Raw genomic sequence first — 6,868 nt, 5'->3', positions numbered from 1 at the left:
GAGCAATCTTTATTCTGCAGAGGAACAATGACCACAGATCCATACACCATGTCAGGATGAAGGAAGTCAAGGAACAGTCCTTCAGGGGCGAGCAGGTCCAGGCAGGGGGCAGCGCCTTGGGTGGGTGAGGGGCAGATGGGCAGACAGGCAGGGGCCTAAAAAAAAGATAAACGGCACAGAGCAGGGGAAGCAGGAGGCTGCTCCCCATAGTCCCCCATCCCAGCCAGCACCTGGATGGGATACCCTAAAGTGACTGGCCCAGGATCCACCCAGGGGCAGAGGAGGTATGGTTGGTGTCCCCTAGTTACCAGGCCACATCCCTGCCCAGCCCACCAGGGGCAGAGACAGTTCAGGAGTCAGGGGCTCCCTGGGCAGAGCCTGACCAGCCTCCCCCACTCCCAGGCCAACCACCCCCTACTGTGGGCTCAGAAGCCGAAGGTTTCCTGGGAAGCGTAGACCATGTAGAGGAAACCATCATCATCCTTTTCCTGCTCATAGATGTCGGCGATGGGTGTGGACACGCTCACCATACTGTGTTGGTTCACCAGCAGGAAGAAAGCCTGCGTGGGGTTCAGCTGCAGGCGGTGCCGGATGATCTTGACCAGCTCGCTCATGTTGACATGGTCCGGGACCAGGAACTTGGTCTTGTCTAGGACGGGCAGCTGCTTCTCACCCTTGTAGCGCTCGATGATCACCGGGATCTTGCTGGGGTACTGGTCGTGATCTGCTGCACCTCCTTACAGCGGTCGGCGAAGCTCCGCCGCTGCTTGAAGGGCCGGTCTGAGGGCATCGCGTAGGCCCAGCTGGGCGCGCAGACCGAGGCGCGCGGCGCGGGAATGTGGTTGCGGTTTGGGGGCTCCCGGGGCTCCTCGCGCGTTGAAGGGCTCCTGCACTCGCACTGAGCCCAGCAGCGGCGGCTCGGGGAGGTACCTATCAGTTTTCTGCACAAAGTTGGAACCTCTGTGAAGAATGAATAATGCCTTAATCAGCAATTTAAAGATTCTCTTAACTATAGCCTCTGCTCACTCCGTCTTCAGAATTATAGCTCAAACACACATGATTCTGGTATAAGTAAAAATGGTGATGATAATGAGGAATATTTATGTGTACTGAATCGATTTGGTCAACTTTCTGTCCACCAATCTAAGAGACAGTCAGTGGAAATTTTGCAAATAGATCAACAGCTTAAGTTCTTTATGCCTTAAAATTATTTTAGATCATGATAATTTGGCAGTTATTTATCTAGCACTTTCTCTGTACCAGGCTCTGCTGTTGTAAGTTCTTAATGAGAATTAACTAAGTCCATCCTTCTAAAAACCTTACATTAGGTACTATCAAGTTGATTCTGACTCATAACGACCCTGTGAGTGAAACACTGCCCCGTCCTGCGCCAGCCTCACAATCGTTATTATGCTTCAGTCCATTGCTGCTGCCACTGCCAATCCATCTTGTTAGGGGTCTTCCACTTTTTCATTGACTCTCCGCTTTACCATACATAATGTCCTTCTCCAGGCACTGCTCCTCCTGATAGATAATATGTCCAAAGTATGAGAGACAAAGTCTTACATCCTGTCTTCTAAGAAGCATTCTGGCTGTACTTCTAACACAGACTTGTTTGTTCTTCTTGCAGTCCATGGTACTTTTAAGTTTCTTCTCCAACACCATAAGTCAAATGCATCAGTTCTTCTACGATCGTCCTTATTCCAGGTAGGTGCCATTGAGTTGGCACAACAGAACAAAGGGCTTAAACCCCTTGCTGCTCCCACTGTGCTAATCCATCTCATTGGGGGTCTTCCCTCCACTCTACCAAACATGATATCCTTCTCCAGGGACTGGTCCCTCCTGATAATAGGTGTGAAGTACGAGAGAAGAAGTCTGGCCATCCTGGCTGTACTTCTTCCAACACAGATCTGTTTGTTATTTTGGCAGTCCATGGGACTTTTCATATTCTCTTCCAACTCATAACTCAAATATATCAGTTCTTCTACAGTCTTCCTTAAAATGTTAAAATGTAAGGAAACTGAAACAGTTTAGTTCTAGAGAATAGAAAGCCAAAGAAGAGGACAGACACATTTTGTTGTGGTTGTTAAGTGCCCTCATGTCACTTCTGACTCATAGTGAGCCTTGATAGGGTTTCCGCACCTGTAAATCTTTACGGGAACAGAAGCCTTGTTTTTTTCCCTCAGAGTGTCTGGTAAACTCGAACCATCAACCTTGTGGTTATCAGCTGTCTCACATTGGCAATGTCAGCTTCTAACTGCAGTCTTCTTTCTGAGTCTGTCCACTGATCTCCTCCATCATGTTATCTTGATCAGATGCTTTGAATGTGTTCATACAACTCAGCAGGTTTTTCCATGTCCCCTGCATGCTTTGTCCCATAACTTCCTCCCGGGACAATGCAATGTTCCAGTTACATGGATGGCCAATAAGTGCATTTTGTTGTAACTCAAATATGTTGAAAATTGAGAACTACCTATGTTTTTATTAATTTGCTGTTGTTTTTCTAATTCTGTTAACATGTTGTTAAGTGCCATGACTCATAGTGACCCCAGTATAGGGTTTCTGAGACCGTAAATGTTTGCAAGAATAGAAAACCTTGTCTTTCTTCTGCAATCCTGTTTACACAGATTATGTAAAATGTAAAAATCAAGCAAAAATGATTAAACCCAAGCAAAAAAGACCCAATTACTATAGAGAGTTGAAGTTTGAACCTTTAACATCTGAGGTGTTTTATGAGCCATCTAGTCCATCCTGGTGTGCTGCACAGAACTGTTAACTGCAAGGTTAGCGGTTCAAATCCACTAACCGCTCCTTGGACACCCTATGCAGGGTTGCTATGAGTCAGAACTGACACAATGGCACTTAAGAAGTCTATGACATTTCCCCGTATCTTTAGTCTATGTTTAAAATGGGCAGAAAGTATATTTTCGTAATAAAGAAGTATGCATAAATCTATAGAAATGTTGCAGTGGTACCTAGAATTTACTTGATACAGTTTTTGTATCCAAAGTTGTCTTTTTTTGTTGCTGTTAAGTGCCAGTGAGTGAGTTCTGACTCATAGCGACGATATATAGAGTTTGTGAGGAATGGCTGGTGTGTTTGAACCACCAGACTTGTAGACTTTAATGGTACGATTGGTTAGTTTTGCCATCCCAATAGGTTTCAAAGGTGCCATCTCAGAAGCAGGAGCAGACATCCCAGGACTATCAAGAAAGAAGAGCATAAGCTCAACATGAGATTCCTGGGAAAGTGTTGACATCAGAGGCACTGGCATGGAAAGACAGAACAGCTCCTAGGTCCGTGGTGTTAAGTGCCGTTGAGTTGGTTCCAACTCATGGAAACCCTATCCAGGGTTTCCAAGGAGTGGCTGGTGGGTTTGAATCTCCAACCTTGCAGTTTAACCCAATCTTGCGGTCTAGTATTTATCCTACAGTGCTACACCAGGACCAAGTATCACACATTCTACAAGTCTAGAGCAGAGACTGACTTGCAGACTGTGCCCTTTGGGCATTCACAGACTAGCTAAAGGAGCTTTGTAATACTTGCCTGAGTAGGGCAGAGGTTGATGGGCTGGCCCCAAGGCTGAGAGGCCAAAGACAAGAAGGACTTATGCATGTAATGCAGCAGAGAAGAGAGGTGCCTGATTGGATAATTGCTGCATCTTGTGTTGCTTCTGATTCTGAATTGTACCCTGTTCACTTCCCTAGTAAACGTTATAATTGTGAGTATTGTTATGAGTTCTGTGTGGCCATTACAATGGAATATTGAACCCAGATGTGAAGCAGAGAGTGCTGTGAGAGGGATGGTAAAGAAGGTTGTAGGGTGAAGGCATGTCTGAGTTCTGCTTTATTGGATTCAGCCTTTAAGGTCGGTTCTCCGTCCCTCTTGTGAAGCTAAAAGAAGTCAGACTTGACCTCTGAGTGGTTTTTGCAGTAGGCTAGCAGCAACAGAACCGTGAAGAACTAGAGATGATACCGTTATGTACTAGATATTCTTTGTGGTAAAATGTAACAACTGTTACATCACACTTATGGGCACAAAATTTAGTAACACCAGTTGTTTTATTCTGTGATTTGTATGCACTTCAAGAGTTGTAATAATACCTTTTATGGCTCAACCTAGTAATCATGAAGGAATAAAACATCATTGTGCAATATTTTGTCAAAATCATTAGAAAACCCAATACAAATATTTGAATGCAGTTTACTAAACAATTTCTATATTGTTAGCCTTAGAACAAAAAAGATACACTGTTTATTCTTTGTTTTATTTTCTATTGTTGCTGTTATTAAGTGCTATCGAGTCGGTTCTGATTCATAGTGTCCCTGAATAGAGTTTCCAAGGAGCAGCTGGTAGGTTTGAACCACCAGCCTTGCAGTTAACAGTCCAGAGCTTATCCTGCACACCACACTAAGACTCCCTTTTCTTTTTGGAGTAGCAAATCACACAAATTCACGAGTCATGGAGCTTTGGTGGGTTGCAAAATAAGACAGTGTATGCAAAGCAAATGCTGTAAGCATCACAGAAAGGGGGTGGGAGTTGTAGTCTGTGAGGAAGAGCCTGTGGAAGAGGTGGACAGTAGACGAGTTGCAAAAGGAGAGGCAGACTGAGGATGTCAGAGACAAAGAGGAAGGGGGACGAAGACACAGGTATTCTGATAGAGCTGAGGTCTACAAAGAGGCTGCTAGAAGCCACACCATCTGTACATGACATACTGCTCTCAAAACAGCCATGAGAATCCGGAGTAAAGCAGAAGCCAGTGGTTTGTGCTTAGCCAACCCTTCTTTTTCAGCTGGACTCCCTTGTGATCAGGGAGAGGCATTTGTGAAACAGCTGACAGAGGTCTACACTTGTGACCACAATATGGGCAGAGCCATATGGTGGGCCACTTCATAACCTTTACCTCTTTAGCACCGTGGCTGTCTGTCAAAAGTAACCCCCATTCCTTAGGACAAATATGAACTACATCTCATCTTGTTCAAATGCTCCACCTCATTCACTTTCAAAAATGTGATCCAGAAAAATATTTGGTTTCCTTTGATCTGTATTTAAAAACCTGGCTCTTGATTGTTTTTTGTTTTGTTTTGTTTTTTTTGCTTCTATTCCCTCTGGGATTTTTTTGTTTTGTTTCATTTTTTTTTAGGGGGAGAGGGGGGATGTACAGAAAAACACTCAGGAATATATAATCATTTAAACAATCAAAGGACACATTTTGCAAGTTTGCCTCCTGGCCGCTAGCACACAGCCTTTCTCTTTCCATGAGTCTAGAGTCCTCAGCTGCTCCTTCTCTCCATGTCACCATCTCTGCCTCCATCTCTGGTGTTGCTGCTTCTCTGGATAGGGTCCTACATTTCACTTGTACTCTTCTCCCTTGATGGTCCTAAGGTCCTCTGTTCCTGGAATATAAGATTAACTACTCCCCCCTTTTATGTTACAAAACAAACCTTTATGGATCTTGATTTTAATAGCACTTTGGTTTTATTTGGCTATTTTTCTCAGCACAATCACAGAGCAGTAGGACAAGGGTTTTCAGAACTTTTTCTAGCTTCTTGTGTGATTCTGAAGTTCATCTTTCAGGTCCCACAGCAAGCAACCTGTAGAAAATTGAATGACCTTGACAGACTTCTTCTACCATGGACTGGGCCTGAGCAGGTGCAGTTCAGAATGACCTCAAGGAGGGTTGAATTTTTTAGGCAACAGACTGCACTCTAGTTGGCCCAGCCTGTGTCTATGGATTAAACTAAAATTAAATGTTAATGGTGGCAGTATCTGTGCCACTCTGCTGGGGAAACTAAAATGCGGAGAAGCAAGGCTCTAACAGCTGTCGGTAATTGGGTCACCGCCTTCCCCTGTGCCCTGGCTGCCAAGATTTATGCCAGCACCTACTATCGTTAATGTCCCTGCTGCCAAAAAGACCTGCCTTTGCCAAGATGTTGAGCTGGAGGAACATGTGCTCCTGCAGGAGCTGCTGAAAGTCCTTGAAAGGGCACAAACGGAAGGACACAGATCTACATGTAGGAAAAAGGAGAAATGATTTAATACCTCATTAAATAGTACTTGCCAACCAAAAAGCCAGCCTGGCAGTCTGCCCACTGTTAGTTTTGGGCAGCCCATACCCAGGTGAAAGCCGACTTCTCCACAGGTTTAGGATGGCTTTTTTTCTGTTGCCTTTTCCTGCAAGATGAGGGAAGTCTAGCAGATTCTGCCAAAATTTCTTATTCCAGATGCTTCGTACTGACTCATAATGGCCAATGGTTGCGTTAATAAATAATAGTCTATTGAATTCCTATCTGTGTCTGATATAGGCCACTAAGAAGGTTAAGATGAATTGTGTTCCAGATTTCCACGTTTCCATAGTGAACTTGAATGATCTCTGTTGAATGAGACGCTTGGTTCTCAGTCACGGTAGCAGGTACCCTGGCTGGTGTCTGCTAGAAATGTAGGGAAATTGCTCCACCACTAATTCAAGTTGCTTGGAAATAAGTGATGCCCTTGGAAATGCTTGTCACATCTATTATAAACCAGTGAGCTTGGAGTGCTATTGTGTTTTAAAGCAGCTCAGTTTGGTATCCTTTATAAATCAGTGTAAACTAGGAGTTTTATATGTGGGAGTACTAGGGAGGTGGTGGAAGTCTCTCAGATAGAAAGCTCTTCTTGCTGTTTAGGCAGTACTATCAATTAGCAGCTTAAATACACCCAGGGCAAGACATTGTTTCCTTCATGGCTGTGTGCTCTAGTAGAGGCAACTGGAAAAGTCATATTGCAGCTGACCCCAAGAAAAGAGATGAGCTGGTCATTTGCCTACTTGCTCTCAAAACCATTTCCTGGAGCTTCTTTCTGCTCTGAAATGCCAAGGTTAGAGTCTGAT

The 6,868-nt window shown here is 44.4% G+C and overlaps 1 pseudogene across 1 annotated transcript; it reads right to left on the bottom strand.

Annotated features, from left to right (window-relative positions):
* Positions 1–425: 425 nt before the first annotated feature.
* Positions 426–790, bottom strand: LOC102817784 (annotated as a pseudogene). The gene has a single exon (XR_438743.1). The product of XR_438743.1 is annotated as a microtubule-associated protein 1 light chain 3 alpha pseudogene (transcript).
* Between the last annotated feature and the right edge of the window lie 6,078 nt (positions 791–6,868).

The sequence above is a fragment of the Chrysochloris asiatica genome, unplaced genomic scaffold (genome assembly GCF_000296735.1).
Source record: "Chrysochloris asiatica unplaced genomic scaffold, ChrAsi1.0 scaffold00109, whole genome shotgun sequence".
NCBI lineage: Eukaryota > Metazoa > Chordata > Mammalia > Afrosoricida > Chrysochloridae > Chrysochloris > Chrysochloris asiatica.
Note: the sequence above shows the minus strand (reverse complement) of the source record. Positions and strands in the feature narration are given on the sequence as shown.